Below are 20,127 nucleotides of genomic sequence, written 5' to 3' on the forward strand. Positions count from 1 at the left end.
GGGTATTTACTGAAAGAATTGACACATAGGTTAGAATTGAAAAGAAAGATCCAGCCTGGATGTGGAAGATCCCATTTTTAGACCCTGGTAGAAGGGAACAGTTGAAGAGGTGAGATGCATGCAAGCTGTTTCCTACATTCCTCCATAGGATCTGTAGATGGCTATCTGCAGGGTTACATTCCAAGATTTTCAGTCTTTTGATGCCAGGATTTGCATTAACATTCTTCTAGGGATTCTCAGGGCTCTAACAAGTTCATTTAAAATGTCAGGATATCCTCGTTATTGGTTTGCTTGTTTGCTTGTTTGTTTGTTTGTTTGTTTGTTTGTTTGTTTGTTTGTTTTGTCACCTTGGCACAAGCAGGTCATTTGGGAAGTTTTCTTCCATTGAGAATACGCCCCCTACTAGATTGGCCTGTGTTCCTGCCCGTTGGAGCAAGCCAGTAAGCATCATTCCTCAGTGGCCTGTGTTTCTGGTCCTGCTGCCAGGTTCCTGGAACAGCTACAATGTCTAATGATGCAGTTCCTAGGCAGCCATGACAGAACTTTTCAGCATCTGTGATGACAAAAGCCAACCTAACAATTATAGCCCAGCCTAGCCTGGCCTGGTCTAGTCTAGTCTAGTCTAGTCTAGTCTAGTTGAGTCTAGTCTCTGGTCTAGACTGCCGTATTCTGTTCTGTTCTGTTCTGTTCTGTTCTGTTCTGCTCTGCTCTGCTCTGCTCTGCTCTGCTCTGCTCTGTTCTGTTCTGTTCTGTTCTGTTCTGCTCTGCTCTGCTCTGTTCTGTTCTGTTCTGTTCTGCTCTGTTCTGTTCTGTTCTGCTCTGCTCTGCTCTGCTCTGCTCTGCTCTGTTCTGTTCTGTTCTGTTCTGCTCTGTTCTGTTCTGTTCTGCTCTGTTCTGTTCTGTTCTGTTCTGTTCTGCTCTGCTCTGCTCTGCTCTGCTCTGCTCTGCTCTGCTCTGCTCTGTTCTGTTCTGTTCTGTTCTGCTCTGTTCTGTTCTGTTCTGCTCTGCTCTGCTCTGCTCTGCTCTGTTCTGTTCTGTTCTGTTCTGTTCTGCTCTGCTCTGCTCTGCTCTGTTCTGTTCTGCTCTGCTCTGCTCTGCTCTGCTCTGCTCTGTTCTGCTCTGCTCTGCTCTGCTCTGCTCTGCTCTGCTCTGCTCTGCTCTGTTCTGTTCTGTTCTGCTCTGCTCTGTTCTGTTCTGTTCTGCTCTGCTCTGCTCTGCTCTGCTCTGTTCTGTTCTGCTCTGTTCTGTTCTGCTCTGCTCTGTTCTGCTCTGTTCTGTTCTGTTCTGCTCTGTTCTGCTCTGTTCTGTTCTGTTCTGTTCTGTTCTGTTCTGCTCTGCTCTGCTCTGTTCTGCTCTGCTCTGCTCTGCTCTGTTCTGCTCTGTTCTGTTCTGCTCTGCTCTGCTCTGCTCTGTTCTGTTCTGTTTTGATTTGTGCTATGCTGTGCTGTTCCAGTCTATTCCACTCTATTCTCTATTCCAATCTCTTCTATTGTTTTGCTTGGTTCCTCTGAAGACCCTTGACTAATATAGACACCATGGAGTGGAGAAGTCTTTCTCCACCCCACTGTGATAACCTGATCCTCCCACTCAGATGCCATGTTGGGGAAACAAGGGAAGGAGCAGAAACCTAAAAAACAGCACTTTATTGAAAAGGACAATAAATTGCCTAAATAAACCGTTTTCTTTTTGGAAAACTCTTCTCCTGGCACTGACTCTGAACCTACCGTGGGCAGGGTGGATGAGAAGAGATGATATTTGGTGAGAGCAAACTATCTGTAGGGGAAAGGAGTGGTACCAGGCTGTAGCTTTTGCCCAGTGACACACACCTGTAACCCTAGTGTCTTAACTGGGTTTCTATTATGTGATTAAACACAATGATCCAAAGCAACATGAGGAAGAAAGGTACTATTTTGCTTCCACTTCTGTATCACATCTATCATCCAAGGAAGTCAGACAGGAACTCAGGGCAGGGACCCAGACACAGGAACTGAAACACAGGCCACAGAGGGATGCTACTTGTTCCCTGTGGCTTTCTTCGACTGTTTTTGTTTGTTTGCTTATTTGTTTGTTTGTTTAATAAAACTAAAGACTCCTGCCCAAAGTGGCCCTGCCCACTCTTGGTGTGGCCTACCCATATCAATCATTAAGCAAGAAAATGTCCCATAGGAGTGTTCAAGGGCCAATCTGATGGGGGCATATTCTCTATTGAGGGAAACTTCTCAAATGACTCTAGCTTGTTTCAATTAATAAATATATTGACAATAAACAATTGAATAAATAACCAGGATACCCAGCACAAGGTAAAAGGAGGTAGGAAGACTAGGATTTCAAAATCATCCTTGGCTATATAGCAAGGTCAATGCCAGTCTAGACTACATAAAACCCCTCCGTAAAAGGAAAAAAAAAAAAAAGAACTTTATTATGAATGTATACCCTGGTTACATAGTAACACTAAGTTTTTATTGAATGGTAAACATTATTTGATTTTCTCCATGTACATAAAGAAATCAAGAAACAGAGAAACTTTTCATGATTTATCAAAGGTCACATTTCTAGGATAGGGATGATGGAAGCTTGAGAGTTGCTGTGAGTGCAAGGCCAGACAGAGCCCATGGGTCGTACTGCTTGTAATTAACTCTATGTCAGCTTTTTTGTGACCCCTTTTGGCTGTGTAAGGACAACTCCCAATCTATCAGTTAGGAAAGAACCTGGGAACATGAAAACTGGGACCCAGGTCAAGTCTGGAAGGCTTGGAAGTTGGCTATGAACCCTTTAGGTCAGGGACAGGGAGTCAAAAGCAACTCAGGAAGAAGTTGAAATTGAAACCTACGTGCACTGACTATGAAAAGGGCAAATGGGTGGTGGGTGTTCAGAGAGGCAGTTAACACACTGGGAGACTTCAGCATTGACTGAGCAGAGATTGGACCCTAAAGACCTGAATGCAGAAACTCTGACCACACTTTCCTCTCCCTTGCTCAGCCCAGGCTTTCGAGCCAGGGAGCCAGGGTAGACCTGAAGGCAGCGATTCTTCAAAGGGCAACCATTCCTCGGTTACTCCTCCCACTGCTCTGCCCGTTATCCCCACCATACTGGTAGTGTATTTTATTATATCAAAGCAATTCATGCAGGTAATTTAAAAAACTCGATATGGGAAGATACTTACCGATCAGTAAGAAAGGAAATCCTCTCTTCCAAACCCTCTCCCTTCCAGGTTGAACTTGGCATTTTGTGCTCTACTATAAACTCCCATCCTGCCCTCCTATGTCTCTCACACATACAGTGGTGCACGCCAGAACCTGCCCCCGTGTTTCTGCTCTGGTTGCGTTTTCCTAAAGAAGGTGGAGGCACACAACATCGAGGCCACAAGAAGCACAGTCCAGATACTGACTTCCAGATGGAGACACGGGGCACCCTCAGGACCAGAGGAAGGGCATCTGCTCAAACCCCTTTTGTAGCACTGACTTCCATAGCTGAGTGCTCGTTGTTTCTCCCCTTTGCCTGGAGTGATTTGTGTGCTTTGTCAGCTCAAAGGAATGAGTCAGCTTCTCTCCTCCTTGCCCTCCATCCACTGATAGCGCAGCTCTATAACCTTGTTGATTTCCGTTAATTCAGAGACCTTCAAACACAACCTTAGTTCAAAGACAAGTTTTGTTTTTATGTAGTTGCCAGAAGCTTCTTCTGGGGTCTAGGCCTGCAATGGCATAAGTTTTCCACTGTCTGCTTTACTAAATGATAAACTTCTTACATTCTTTCACTCAAGAAGCATTTGCTGGTCATCCACCCTGGGCTATAGATGTGTTCAGCTCAGTGGATAGTCTAAGTGCATAATCAGTCATCGACTAAGTGAGCCAAAGAGAAAGGCAGGTGAAAGACCCATTACAAGGCAGTATGTCGACAGACCTCATAGAAAGGGGTTCACGGGAAGCATAAGGAAAGGTGCTGCTCCTCCGAGTGGTTGGGGCTGGCTTTCTGTAATGGTGTTACTGAGTTTTGAAAGTCAGTGGAGAACATCTAAGGGCATTGGACATGCCTAGAGCAATTTCCCTGTCATAAGGGCCCCAGAATGTCAGAGGATATTCACCACACCTGGGCAGCATCTGTCAGTCCTTTGGATGAGCAGCCTAAGTCTCCTCCTCTTTGTAAGACAACAGCACCTGCACCCAAACAGATCTTGGCTATTACAAACCAGTCCTACCAGTTTGTCAGTGTGAGATGCATCTAAGGGCAGAAATCTTTGAGGAGCTAAACAAGCAGCCAACTCCAGCAGCCAGCTACCCCTCCTACCTCTTAGGGATACTGGGGTGTGTGGTCCAGTTTGACTCCTTTAATATTTGTTACCCAGATGTTTCCTTCCTTCTAGAGGTTCTGAGCACCCCCAAGGCCCAGGAAAAGGAGGTAACGTGTTTCTCAAAGCTTCATTCCCACTGTTTCAAATGCTCCACAAATGACAGAGGAAGCAAGACTGTGGCACCAGTCCCTCCCTAACATTCACTTTGATGTTTCATTCGTTCATCTGAACACTTTGGTAAGGATTAAGAGGGGGCTCATAGAAAAATAATACCTGGGTGAGTGAGTCATGTTTATTATTTTGATGGGAAAATAACATACTAACAATGAAGAATGTAAAACAGAAACTGGGGAGCACATTGGATGCAGGCCTGGAGGATTCTTGGATAGTGAGAGTTCACAATTTTGCCTACAATTAAGCTTGATATAAGAAAGAAAGCAGTGAAGAAAGAAAGATAACATTGACAGTTTAGACAGGTAAGGTAGAAGTCTGTGCAGGTGGGCAGAGATTGAATGTTCAAACTGGGACCACATGAATAAAAAATTTTATAATAAGTGTACATTTAAATAAGGACTAATATGGCTGGTGTGATGACTGAGTGGGGGCAAGTTTCTGATGACCTGAATTCAGTGCCTAGATTAGCACAGCAGAAGATGAGAACAGACTCATGCCATTTGTCCTCTGACCACCATAGGCATGCTGTGCTGTTGTTTTTAAATATATACATACATATGAAAATAAATAAATAAATAAATAAATAAATAAATAAATAAATAAATAAATTTTAAAAAGTACTGACATACGTAGTTGTGGTGCCTAACTTCTGTAATTGTGGCACAATAGAAGCTAAGGTAAAAAGATCCTGAATTTGAGGCCAGCATAGAACACATGAGATGACCCTGTCTCAAGACTAAATAAGTAGTAGAGGCTGGGGAGATGGGTCAGTAAGTGAAATGCTGGCTGCATGAGCATGCAGAACTGAGCTCGGATCCCTGGTGACAGCATCTATAACCCTAGCATCGAAGGGGATAGAGGCAAGTCTATGTGAATTAGTAGGTTTCTGGATTGGTGAGAGACCCTGTCTTAAAAATGAAGGCGGAGAGGGAGAGTCTCTGAGAAAGACACAGAAGGCCAGCTTTTGCCTCCAGACACACACACACACACACACACACACACACACACACACAAACACCACACGCAAACTATGTGTTTATATAATAAACACACAAAAGAAACGATGAGGATGGATAGGAAGCAAAAGAGACGAGAAAGGGAAGTGATAGTACTCTACTTGATCCACAGAGAATCAGTTTGGTTTTAGTTAGTTCTAAAAAATGTCTGGCCATGCTGCTGTTTCTGCATACAGCCCCTTCGAGCTAATCTACCTGCTCAGCAGGGCTGTGCCATCTGGGGACACATTTGTAATCCAGACACAATTCACACACCTCTCAGAACTTACCACAGGGAGGGGGTGTCGCATTCTTCAACTTTTCAAAGCTAAAATTAAATTTCCTCCGCCTGCCTTTGTGAATTCCTTCTTAGTCATTCCCCTATCCCTCCCTGCCTCAGTTTCAGAGAGGAAATAGTCAAATCAACAAAGAGTCCAGTTGTTTTCTCTGTGTGGGAGAAAGAGATTATAGTAACTCTTAGAAGAAAGCGCATTTTAGAATTCACTCAGGGCAGAACTTACTCGGCAATGCATGTGCATGCTCCACCCTGGCACCTAGACCTTCACAACAGGTTCACAGATAGTCCACAGAGCTTGGGGGGATGATAGAAAAGGGGAGGAATAGAAAGGGAAAGAACTGAGGAAGGTAGAGAGGAGGAGACAGAAGGGGAGGGGAGGGAAGGCATTTCAGCCTATGTGGGGCTCATTTCCAAGTTAGCACAAGCTATCCTACCCATTTCGTCAACACAGTCTTCAACAAGAGATATGGCATTGTACAAGTTAGTATTAGAGAGGAATAGTGTCTTCAAATTGCTCATCCAGTACTAAAAAGTTATCGTTTCATTACAGAGGTAGGGGTGGGATGTCAAAATGGGTTACCCATGTGAACCGTATTTGTCTCTCCTGACAAAAACAGAGAAGGAACTATTACTGTGTCCTGATATTTGTAATGAAGCTGGTGATGGTGCACAGGGACCTTTTGAAGCATCGCTGGGAACCTCTCACAGGCTTTAACTTCAACAGTAAATCTGCAAAACAATGTTACCAGAAACATTATTTTTCTCTATAAGCTCTGGAATGTACCAATTGGAAAGTGTAGATTAATCTGTCCACTGAGTCTTTTAGAAAACACATCCCTTTTTTTTAGTATAGAATAGTTCATTTAGGGCTATGGAGGAGAGAAGAGAGGAGGGGGCCAGAGAGAGGGAGGAAGGGCGGGGCAGAAACCTGTGGAAGAAGAGAGGAGAGGGTGAAGAGGAGAGAAGACGAAGGGGGTTAGAGAGAAAAGAGGCAGAGAGGCAGGGGAGGCAGAGAGCTAGAAAACACATTCTTTATGTCCCCTTTATGTCCCCAGCCTGCACTTCCAACTTTGTACAGAAAACTCAGGGCATCATACATCTTCATCTTAGGCATGTACGTGGCTTAGCTACATCCCTCCATCACTTTGTAAGTCCTCGTTTGGAGGGTTCTAGAACAGGAAGAACTTCAACCCCATCTTGGAGAAGCTGATCAGAAAGAGGGAATTGTGAGTCATTTTAGCAGGAAGCAAGTGTGTTCCTCAGAAAAAAGGGAAGTCATCATTTGAGAGCATGTAAGATAATCATTGTAAAAGTACATTTTTGGTTTTGCTCTTTTGTCTGGTTAGTTGGTTCTGGGTTTGGGGGTTTGTTGTTGTTTGTTTAAGACAGGGTTTCACTATATAGTTCTAGCTGTTCTGGATCTTATAATGTAGACCAGGCTGACCTCAAACTCAGACATCTCCCAACATCTGAATTAAAGATCCAACCAGCTACCCAGGAATATCTGTTTTAGAGACACATTTTAGTTTAGAATTTTATTTTTTTGTTTTGTATCTGTGTATCTCCATTTCTTTAAGACTCTTTAAGCAGTAAGACAGTTTTGTTTTGTTTTTTGTTTTTGTTTTTTTGTTTAATTCTGAAAGCCCTTGAAGAAACTAGGGCCATACACAGAAATTACCTGTATGTTTACTGCAAGTTTCATATGCCCGTGGGCTTAAACAAGAAATGCCTCTTCAGCTGCACTCCCTCCGGTCTGATCTTATCCAATGCTAGGCCAGCAGCCTAGAGGGATAATTCAGGGCGAGTCCTAAGCCTCCGTGGCCCATCTTACTATAACTGACGTCTAACATCTATACCTTCCAAAGAAAGAAACCAAGAAAATCTCCATTACTCAATATGTAATAACTTTACCAGACAGGAGTCAAACAAAGATATAGCAAGTCTCCTTTCTCCATAGCTAATACTTTAGTTGGGAATCACTGGGAAGAGGACAGTGGATTTGATTACATGACAAAGGCTGTAATCTCAGCACTTGGGACTCATGGATAAGAGAATCAAAGGTTGAGGCCTGCCTGGGCTACATAGTAAAGCATTGTCTCAAAAACAAAATGTTACATGGGTTGTGTTAGGTTTTTCAAGAAAGTACTAGTTGGAGCCATTTTTAAATGTTATTCTGTCATAAAAATATCTAAGGCAGGATGGAGGCTCTATTTTAGTGGTTGAGTACCTACTCCGCATAGACAAGGCCCCAGATTTAATTCCCAGCACCACAAAGAAGATGAGAAGAGAGGAGGAAGAGAAATGTGTGTGTGTGTGTGTGTGTGTGTGTGTGTGTGTGTGTGTGTGTGTACATATACACATGTGAGATATATAATCTATGTAAGTTGTTAAAAGAGAAAATGAGTAAAAGAAATGATGCCAAAACGATCCATGCCACACACATGGCAACATGTGAAGGTCTCACTGTATAAGAAATCTAAGAAATAAGAAAGAAAAACACAAAATGGAGACATGTATCCTTGTGAAACGGCCAGCCAGCATCTGTGTGTATCCAATGAAGACGAGTGGTAGTGGACAATAAGTTCCCATTTTCCACTCCAGGAGCCGACGTGGCCAAAGCAACACTATTTGTAGTTTAAACAGGAAAGAAGGCAGTAGAAATAGTCATCTATGCAGAAAATGTTCTGTTCCAATAGAACCTTTGAAAAGAGCCGTTTAAAAGGCCAAGTACTGAGACATGGCTCTAGAAGATCACGTGGAAGAGAAGGAAGGTTTGCAGCTAGACAGATGTCAGGTCTGAAGACTGTAGAGGGCAGGATTCCACAAAGCCCCTATCAGGAGCTCTTTTAGTCAGACGCCATGTCTTTGTTGTATCACTATGTTTGTTAATCTTTAATATCAACTTGGCTGAATTTAATATCCTCAAAGACACACCTCTAGATACATCTGTGAGGGTATTTCCACAGAAGTTCAACTGAGTAGAGAAGAATCCCCCTGAATGTGGAGGGCTCCATTTCATGGGCGGGGTTCTAGAGAAAACAAAAAGAACAAGTCAAGCTGACCAGGACTGCTCATCTCTCTGATTTCTGACTACGAACACGATGTGACTAGCCACCTCCTGCTGCCACCACGATTTCCCAGTCAGGACGGACTGTACCATCAAACTATGTCAAAATAAACTCTTCCTTCCTTGATTTGTCAGGTACAACTCACAGTTGTATTATACAGAGAAACAGATTTTTGTGAATATGGTTCACATTATTAACCAGTTGACTTGGAGATAAGCTTAGAAGAAGCTTAGGCCAGGTGTGGAGGTGAATGCCTTTAATTCCACCCTACCAGAGGCAGAGATATTTGTTTGTCTCTGAGGCAAAGTCTATCTTGATCTATATACAAGGTTCCAGACAGGTCTACACAGCGAGACTACCCTTTCAAAGAACAAAAACAGAAAACATAAAAATAAATGCTATGGATATGGTCTACTTGTTAAGAACACTCCATGCTCTTGAGGAGGTCCTGCGTTCAGTTCCCAGTAGCCACATGGTGGGTCACAACTCTAACAGTAGTTACAGGGGATTCAATACCCTCTTCTAGCCTCGGTGGGCATCAGGCACACATGTGGTGAACATATATGTAGTAAGACAAAACAATCATAATCGTAAATGATAAAATAATCTTTTAAAAATAATGTTTAAAAGTGGTATGCATGGGCTGGGGGTAGCATTTGTGCAGGTGAACCTTAACAATTCATTAAAGTTTCTAATTATAGGAAAAGTCAGAAATTCACATTAGAAAAAGATCATGTGTTCTTACGGACTTGATGGGTCAATGAAAGAGGGGAACATAGAAAGAAGCTGACAGTGACCTTGAAGACATTACTGTGACCTCTGATGAACAATCCTTCTGGATGAGCTTTAGGGTGGCTTATCCCTCGGGCTTCCAGGAAAGAACACAGCTTGACTAACAACTGGATTTGGCAGCATCCTTGCATGAAATAACAGGAGGAATGGAGTGGACATTATTTTTAAACTACTATGTATTGCTTGGGTTTTTTTTTTTACAAATATAATTGGGACATTTTTAATATTTGGAAAAATTAGAAACTGTGTAATATATTTGGAAGGCATCTAGGTGTCTATGGATTTGCTTCTTGTGAGGAAGGTAATAATTTAAGGTCATAAGGACACCGAGCCAACATAGATTTAGAACAAGTCTTTATACTATCCTGGGCTTTCTTTTTAGTTTGTTTTACCATTCTTATTACCAATACAGTTTTCTGTGTTAGTGTTAGTCTATCTATGTACACAATTATTCCCTTCTTATTCATAGACCCCACCCAAATTGGAGTTCTTACTGTCAGTGAGAATTCCAATGGCCAATGAGGTAAATGTACTTGGTACATATTTTGTGAGTCACAAAGGTCAGAGGCATATAAAAGGATTTGATTTGTTCTGAATAGCCTGTGCAAGTAGTGATACTTCGAACCTTTGATTGCTAATGATGCTTGACAATTTCTTCAACAGCTGTTTTTCACATGCATCATGTATCATACTCCTAACAATAATTCTTTTTTTTTTTTCCGGAACTGGGCACCGAACCCAGGGCCTTGTACTTGCTAGGCAAGCACTCTACCACTGAGCGAAATCCCCAACCCCTAACAATAATTATAACAGCAAGGATTATTATTCCAAACATCAATACCAAAATAAGGCTTTATTTACAAGTGATAGAAACTGCGCCTTGTATCTCTGGTGGTCTGAATGATAAGTGCTCCCCATAATCTTGGGCGTTTTTGAACATTTGATCTTCAGTTGATGGCACTGTTTGGAAAATTTAGGAGGTGTGGCCTTTCAGAGGAAGTGTGTTACTGGGGCCAGGCTCTGAGGGTTTAAAGTTCACACTGTCTACTTCAGGCTTGCAGTTCAATATGTGAGGCTTTAGCTTCCTATTCCTGCTGCCATGCCTTTGCTCTGCCACCATGGCCTCTAACCTTTAAGGCTAAATACACTCTTCCATAAATTGCCTTGGTCATGGTATTTTAACACAGTGATAGAAAGCTGACTAATGCACTATTCAAATCCAGATGCATAGTACTCTAAAGAACCACCTCTAAAGATTGCTAAAGTCTAATCTAAAAGGAAAATAGAAACTTGATGCATTTTAAGTGCATTTATTTTAAATTATATGAGAGAAACATGACCTCTGTTAGAGACCCAAACATTTCCTTCTCTTTCTTTTTATGGCTTTAATTTGCATAGCTAATTCTTTTCTCGTAGATTATGTAGCAGAATGGCACTTGTGAAAGAAGCTGGCCCACGACAGAAATTGGATAAGTTATTTTAAATGAAAAAGAAATCTTAGCCCAACACTTGTGAAATCTATCACAAATTCTATTTCTGAAAGGAAGTACGGTGAAATCCTTTTTGACTCTCCTTAGGAGGCAAAGAACAGCTGTGAACTATGTGGCTTGACCATGCTCACATCTGATTGGCCAACTCCGACTACAATCCCTTTTTGTATCATACATGAGGCAGAGTCTAGATATTTTGGAAACATTCACCACAAAGACCTACTGTAGTTTATTCTTTTTGTTAAATATCAATACATCATCAAGTCTGCTCCAAAGCAAGGCTCAGTGGTCCAGGACTGTAATCTCACCACTTAGAAAGCTGAGACAAGAGTCCAGTAAGTCCAAAGCCAGCCTGAGCTATATAATGAATTTCAGAGCGTTCTAGGCTGTAGAGTGCAATCCCCCACCCCGAAAACCCCAGAAGAACCACCATTGCCCAAGTATGATAGATTCTCTTACTGTCATATATCCCTAGCTCCTTCTTAAACATACAGAGTTAGAAGATGTAGTAAAAGTGGAAATTCATTTGATCCTGTGGATAGTTGTTGGTGACAACCCCTTTATGTGTCTGTCTGTCTCTGTCTCTCTATCTCTCTCTGCCTGGTAACTTTAAAGTTTACTGGTGCTTATTTTACAGCATAGACATCTTTATCCATCCTTATAAGTTCAACTATCAAAACATTGGAGAGTGAGTACTTATGCTAAGCCAGGATTTTAGCTGTCAACAAAAATTACAAAATGATAGCGCCAACGGCCAGTGGCACTCACTAAGCTCTTGCTGCATGGTGGCCACTGTCACCAGTGTCCTGCATCCTCACAGCAGCTTTACAGCAGGAACTGCTCATTAGGAAGCAGAAGCCCAGGAGACTGAGACTTGTTCCAGACTATGAACCAGTAGGAAGCCTGTAGGGCAATTTCTTAATTAGTGATTGATGGGAGAGGGCCCAGCCCAGTGTGACTGGAGCCTGCCCCTAGGTGGGTGGTCCTGGATTCTATAAAAAAGCAGGCTGAACAAGCCATGAAGAGCAAGAAAGTAAGCAGCATTCCTCTGTGCCCTCTGCATCAGCTCTTACCTCCAGGTTCCGCCCTTGTTTAAGTTCCTGTCCGGACTTCCTTCAATGATGAACATTATGTTTTTGGCAATGTGTCCTCTTCATTTTTAGGACCACCCAGCTGGCAAGTTTGATAACCTGCCCCACAGTTCTTTCACCACTCCTGTCACTGATTTTAAAAACTAAAGTGGTAGAACTTCCTGTCACAGGAACTGGTCTGTGCAAAGTGATTCCCTGCAATATAGGACTCAAAATTACATGGAATTCAGATCTTACGGTAGAAGGAACTAGCCATAATAATTTCACCTTGGGACTTCAAAGATCCAGTACAATGTATGTATGACTTCCGGAAGTATCTGTCCTTTGGAGCCAACATCTAATACTCCAAAGATAAAGATGGTTACAGACTCTAGAAGCCTCTGTGCTCAGCATTCACTGGAAATCTCAGCTGGGAAGGAAATAAGGCACTATAAACCGCATCTTGCTTATATCCAAAATATACAAAGAACTCAAGAAGTTAGACCGCAGGGAAACAAATAACCTTATTAAAAAATGGGGTTCAGAGCTAAACAAAGAATTCACAGCTGAGGAATGCCGAATGGCTGAGAAGCACCTAAAGAAATGTTCAACATCTTTAGTCATAAGGGAAATGCAAATCAAAACAACCCTGAGATTTCACCTCACACCATTGAGAATGGCTAAAATCAAAAACTCTGGTGACAGCAGATGCTGGCGAGGATGTGGAGAAAGAGGAACACTCCTCCATTGTTGGTGGGATTGCAGACTGGTAAAACCATTCTGGAAATCAGTCTGGAGGTTCCTCAGAAAATTGGACATTGAACTGCCTGAGGATCCAGCTATACCACTCTTGGGCATATACCCAAAAGATGTTCCAACATATAAAAAAGACACATGCTCCACTATGTTCATCGCAGCCTTATTTATAATAGCCAGAAAATGGAAAGAACCCAAATGCCCTTCAACAGAGTAATGGATACAGAAAATGTGGTACATCTACACAATGGAATATTACTCAGCTATCAAAAACAATGACTTTATGAAATTCATAGGCAAATGGATGGAATGGGAAAATATCATCCTGAGTGAAGTAACCCAATCACAGAAAAACACACATGGTATGCACTCATTGATAAGTGGATATTAGCCCAAATGCTCGAATTACCCTAGATGCACAGAACACATGAAACTCAAGAAGGATGATCAAAATGCAGATGCTTCACTCCTTCTTTAAAAGGGGAACAAGAATACCCTTGGGAGGGGATAGGGAGGCAAAGTTTAGAACAGAGACTGAAGGAACACCCATTCAGAGCCTGCCCCACATGTGGCCCATACATATACAGCCATCAAACTAGATAAGATGGATGAAGCAAAGAAGTGCAGGCTGACAGGAACTGGATGTTGATCTCTCCTGGTAGACACAGCCAGAATATGGCAAATACATAGGCGAATGCCAGCAGCAAACCACTGAACTGAGAATGTTGAAGAAATCAGAGAGAGGACTGAAAGAGCTGTAGGGGCTTGAGACTACATATGAACAACAATGCCAACCAACCAGAGATTCCAGGGACTAAGCCACTTCCCAAAGACTATACATGGACTGACCCTGGGCTCCAACTGCATAGGTAGCAATGAATAGCCTAGTAAGGGCACCAGTGGACGGGGAAGCCCTTGATCCTGCCAAAGCTACACCCCCAGTGAACAGGATTCTTGTGGGGAGGGCAGTAATGGGGGGAGGATTAGGAGGGAAACACCCATACAGAATGGGAGGGGAAGGGGTTAGGGGGATGTTGGCATGGAAACCGGGAAAGGGAATAACATTTGAAATGTAAATAAAAAATACCCAAGTTAATAAAGATGGGGAAAAAAAACATATCTTGGGTTAGAAAGATGGCTTAGTGCTTAAGAGCACTGGCTGCTCTTCCAGAAGGCCAGAGTTAGGTTCCCAGCACTTACATACTGACTCACAGACATCTGTAACCCCAATTCCAGAGATCTCATGTATCTGACTTCTAATGGTACCAGGCACTCACATGGTGCATAGACATACATATAGGCAAAACACCCATACACATTAAATAAAAATAGATGTAAAGTAAATTTTAAAATAGCACTCCCAAACAAACCCTATATAGAAAAATACCTATATTTCATATCTCTATAGAAAAAATAAGAAATTTAATAATACCCAAAGGAAAAAAAGAAATTTTCACTGTAAAAACCACTAAATTACAGGTGATTTTATTCTCTACCTGGTAACATTTTTTCTGATTTTTGTAGATTTTCATAATAACCATGTGTAATAGTTAACCATATGCTACTTCTAAAATAAAAATTCTAAACTTTAAAATCAAAAAGCTCCATGTAGCTTTTGAGACAAAAAGAAAACATTGAAAGAGTAGTCCAGTGCTGTCTTTTTAATCTGTCAACATTATATCCTAAAGGGAATTGTTCAAAACTCCTTAAACTGCTCTTAAAATAAATAAGTAATTCAGGTCACACAAAAGAGGATGGTGGTGATCCTACAATGGTTACTGGAGTCTGGAAAGCTAGCACAGCAGGCAAAAGCTCTTGCTAGACAAAAGAAAGGAACTGTTGAAGTCCCAGGTAAAAAGCCAAGTCAGACTATACACATCCCGAAAATCTCCATGTTAGAGGTATGGAAGAAGGAAGGAAGTAGAGACAGGAAGCTCTGTGCAAGACTCCATCTCAAGGGACTAAAATGATGAACACTAGAACAGGCCACCAGATGACCCAGTCTGCCCTCCAGGTATATCAGTCCCAGGAGGTTACTTCTGACCTCACAGTTTGGGAGAGCAGATGACTAGGATAAAGGTTTCCTTTAGCTTCCTCTAGTCCCTGCCTTCTCTCTGTGTCCTGGGATTCTGTTCAGTCCATTTCATACTAATGTAACCAAAAAGGCTGTGAGTGAGTTATATGTAAAGAACAAGAATGTATCAGTGCACGGTTCCAAAGGCTGGGAAGGCCAAGCTATGGTGCTGGCGTCGGTCAAATCCTTCTTTATCCATCCTTCGGTGGAAGATGAAAAGACAAACAGCATGTGTGTTGACAAAGAAGGAGACCAAACTCATTTAGTCCCAGGAACCCCTTCTGTGATACCTAACTCACTCCAACAATAATGCCATTCAAAAGCAGGGTGCTCATGTAACACACATATGAAGGACACACTCAGATCATGATTGATTCCTAACTTTATGTGTATATTCAGTATCCGTGTGCCTGATTTCTTCCTCAAAAGCCATCAGTCATATTGGGTTAATAGCCTAAATATAACCTAATCTCTTCTCTAACTGGCCTATCTCTAAAGACAATGACATTCTGAGATACTAGGTATTAGGGCTTTAGCATACTAATTCCATGATTAGAGGAATGGAGGGACATACTACAATCAATCCATAACATTTAGGAAACAAAAACTGAAATAAATTAGGAAAAAATATGACTTGTTTATATAACATCTCTAACAAGGTAATATTAGGGTTATCAAAGAATGGTTTCTCAATTATAATACTGACCTTCACTTGAGTGGACTGTCCTGTGCTGAGTTTAGCAGCATCCTGGGCTTCTCTTCAAAGATCCCACCATTACCATTCCACCTACCCTTGAGTTTCAGAAAGAAAAAAAATCTTGCAAATATCGGCATGTTTTCTCTACGGAACAAGCTGCCCACCATGAAAACTACTAATTTAAAATGACTCAGAAACAGCACCAAATGGAGACTCTGGGAACCAGAGGGGTGAGAACATCACCTTCAGCTCAGCACAGTGGTGTCAGCAATTCATCCATAGGCATCTCTTTATTAATTGCTTTCTATTATTTAGTTCGTATTCTTACTTATGCCTCATGTGGTTTTACTTTCATCATTGCTGTTATATTTTAGGGTTATTCATCCCCTTCACCCAGTTTACTATAAGGCATTCTTTACATTATATCTTCCAGCCTCCTACTCCTGTCTGATCACCTTTCTATCATCCCTATCCCTGGCTCCTTTTACTTTTCAATTGTGACCTTTCATAGATGTAACAATCTCTAAACTCTTTGGATGATAGCAGTATCATCTTTCCTCTCCCAGCTACTTCACCCACCTGAATTATCATTCAAAGTCCATATAATTCTTAATCCTTATCCTACTCAGCCGTGTTCCCTCTGCTTCTGATCTTATTAACCAAAACCACACTATCCTTGGTTGTATGTGCTCCAACAGTTACTGAAGTCAAAGTGGGTCCTGATTTTAATTGGCTAGTATGACTTTTTTACTGAGATAATATCAAGTATCTGTGGTTCCTCTTCCAGTTAACAACTGATTCAAGAAATAATAATAGAGTTTATACCAGGCACTCTAAAACTTTGGACTAAAGAACCATTTTCTCCACTACATACTCTACATCCATGTCCCACATGAGCATTGTACATAGTTCAACGAAAGCATATAGCTAATAGAAAACATAAACCAAGCACCAAACCAATGCCAGAGGCACAAACCCCAGCCTAGTAACATAAGAAACACGAAACCGAAACGGAACACAATTCCTCTAAAAATATTAACCTTATAATAATAACATCTAGTGGAAATAAGTTAGATAAACTCCCGACTATAGAACTCAAAATAGTGATTATGTATCATATAAAATCACAAGCAACAGCTTAACAAAATAAGGAAGGTGACGAATGATGTGAAAGAGGCCTTCAAAAAAAATCTGAAATGATGGAAATAAAATAATAGAGCTAAGTCAAATAAAAAACTCTTCAGACAGTTTCAGTAATGGAATAGATTAAGGCCAAGATAGATGGCATGAGCTTGAAGACAAAGTGAAAGAATGGAATGATCAAACAAGGGCAAAGGTGCAATGAGAAGGTGCCAGTGATGTATTTCAATATGGAACTGTGCGGTGCTTGCAGTGAGAATGACCTCATAGTACCATATGGTAACGGAACAAGATGTGAGCTCTCAGCCATTCCTTCACTCGCCATAATGTTATCTTACCTTCTGAAACCATAATTCAAATTAAATTCTTCCACTTATAAGTTGCTTCAGTATTGGTGTTTTATCACAGCAATAAAAAAGTAATTCAGGCAACCTGACTCAGGCAACTCTATAGGTAATGGGCATGGAAGTAAGCGACAGTTTTCACCCTAAAGGTATAGAAAACATTGTTAGAAGTATCATAACAAAAAATTTCCCAGAGTTAGCAAAAGAAATGTCAACACAGATACGTGAGGTATTTAAGATACCAAACTGACATGAGCAGAAAAGAATCTCCCACTGTGAAATTATAGTTAAAACAGTAAATAAACCCCCCAAAAGGGTATATTGAAAGCACCAAGAGAGAAACACACACTTAGATACAAAGTCTATCAGAATAACAATAGATCTGCTATCTGAAACTTTAAAAGCTAGAGGGGACTCAAAAGGTATACTTCAGAGTCAGGGAGATGCCTCAGCCCATTAAAGTACTTGTCATATTAGCCTGATACCCCTGAGTTTGATCCCATGGTGGAAGAAGAGACTCCTAAAAGTTGTTTTGTAATATCCCCACATCATAGCCCCGGCCCCCACACACATACCACGCACATACAGCCAAGAATAATAAGTGAGTAGTTTTCAAGATGTATTTCCAGTTCTGCAAAACAATAATTACCAATCCAGGCTGCTATACACAGCAAATTCATCTGTCATAATTGGAGGAAAATTTTTTAAAAATTCAAATTTACTTAATAGACTAAACACTAAGCCTGGTCTTCTAAAAATATCTGAAGGAAGCTTCATATTGAGGAGGTCCATTCATGAGTCTCAAGGGAAAAATAAAGCATGCCAGAATAATAGTTAATCATGAGGGAAAACGAAAAAACACACCACAAAACTAACAAAATGGCTGGAATCAGCACATACTTTTCAATAACAACTCTGAACACTAATGATCTCAATTCCCTAACCAAAGGCACAGACTAGTAAGATTTGGTTAATAAAAAAGGGGGGAAAAAAAAAAGCAGAAGCCATCTATTTGCTGCCTCCAGGAATGCACCGCACCACAATGGACAGACAGTACCTTAGGGGGAAGGGATGACAGAGGAGATGCCAAGCAAATGGGGTCAAGAAACAAGCATCATCACTGTTTGAAATCTGACAAAATGGGCTTCAAACCGGACAGGTGAGAAAAGATCTTTTTTAAGGGGTTCTTCACACTTACTAGGGGAACAACCCGCAGGGATGTCTGTAGTACTTTGCTTGTCTGTTGCTGGAATAAAACCCTAACCAAAAGCAACGGGTAGGAACGGGTTAATTTGGATATAGTCCTCAGGCTAGAGCCTATCCTAAGCCAGGGCAGAGACCACAGAGAGTTGTACCTGGCTTGCTCACTTACATTTTGTTTCTTGTTGGTTTGTCAAGACAGGGTTTCTTTATGTAGCCTTGGCTATCCTAAAACTAGCTTTGTAGACCAGGTTGCCCTATTGAACTCACAAAGATCCACCTGCCTCTGTGTCCTAAATGCCGGGATTAAAGGCATTCACCACCACCACCTGGCCTTCACATCTTTTTCTTATATAACAAAGGCCCATCTGCCTGGAATAGCACTGCTCACAGTGAGCTTGGCCCTCCTACATATATTAATGTATTATATTAGCCTATAGGCCAATCTGATGGAGGCAGTTCCTAGGCTGAGGTTTCCAGTTCCTAGTTTGTAGTGATAGTATTTTGTGAAAATATCTCTTGACCCCTCCCCAAAATTGAACTTTTGGCAAACCTTACAGCAAAGTTAATAATACTACATGGGAGTCATTTGAGACTGCTATTTAGGTTGCTATGCTACTGTGTATTCAGTATTATTTTATTTACTGTTTTATTTTAATCTACCTTTAAGAGAACACTGTGACAACCTTTCTATGTGATCAGTTTTTGTAACCCAAACTGACCTATAACTTTAATCTTAAATTATGTACTACTCTTCTATGCCATGGATCTGGAGTAATTCAGGTGCATATTGTAGTAATCATTGGCCAAACCCAGCCAACAGGTTGGAAGCAATCTTATACAACAAATATATATCTTAATAAATGTTGGAAATAACATGTGGGATATAGCTTAGTAATGTCTGTTTGTGGTTATGTTTGCTAATATGAGTCAGTTGGGGACAGTAAAAAGACTTCTCCTCTTGTAAAACTCTGTTAAAACTTTCTGTAAAACTTGTCATTCCTTTCCCATGAAATGTTTTCTTTTCTTTTCAGTAAATATTGAGCAATGCCTATTGTTAGGGACTGCAGATGGACAGACAGACACAGTACAGGCACAGACTGAGACACATGCATGTGTCAGACACAGGCACAAATCACAGACACCAGGCAAAAACACATAACAGACTGCAGATAGGCCAATAACCACAGAACACAAATAGCAAAGATGCAGAGAGAGAGAGAGAGAGAGAGAGAGAGAGAGAGAGAGAGAGAGAGAGAGAGAGGACTAAGAATTCAAATAGGGCTCAATCAATCTTGTTCAAATTAACTCAAAAGGAAGCAAGTGTTTCCATTTCTTAATGGAGACAATAACAGATTTTGGTGACTCTGAAGTTCTTCTATGTGTGAATAGAGGCATCAGAAGACTCTTGTTTCACATTGAAAAAGAGAACTAACCAGCACAATGGGCATTACAATTCTGAACACCTTAACAAGTACAAATAATATTCTTAACAAATGCAGAAAAACCAAAATAATTTCTTGTATTCTTTCTGATTGCAAGGCTACAAATCAACAGCAAGAAAAACCATAGAGCACAGAGAAGCTCATGAAGACAAAATGACACACTAGAGAATGATGAAAGGGATCCTCAAAGAAATCAAGAGAAAAAGCAAAATACTTCTACAGACGAAAGAAAACACAAATGCCAAACTCTATGTAATATGATGAAAGTGGTCCTTGAAAAGAAATTTACACCTCTA

The 20,127-nt window shown here is 41.1% G+C and overlaps 1 long non-coding RNA gene across 1 annotated transcript; it reads right to left on the bottom strand.

Moving 5' to 3' along the window:
• Window positions 1-6,222: 6,222 nt before the first annotated feature.
• LOC102551351 (uncharacterized) lies at window positions 6,223-16,178 on the bottom strand. The gene is made up of 4 exons (XR_015648137.1): window positions 15,946-16,178; window positions 15,712-15,797; window positions 8,690-8,784; window positions 6,223-6,484 (listed from the first exon to the last, which is right to left on the bottom strand). It is a non-coding gene; the product is annotated as an uncharacterized LOC102551351 (long non-coding RNA).
• Window positions 16,179-20,127: the final 3,949 nt, after the last annotated feature.

The sequence above is a fragment of the Rattus norvegicus genome, chromosome 1, assembly GCF_021556685.1.
Source record: "Rattus norvegicus strain SHRSP/BbbUtx chromosome 1, alternate assembly SHRSP_T2T, whole genome shotgun sequence".
NCBI lineage: Eukaryota > Metazoa > Chordata > Mammalia > Rodentia > Muridae > Rattus > Rattus norvegicus.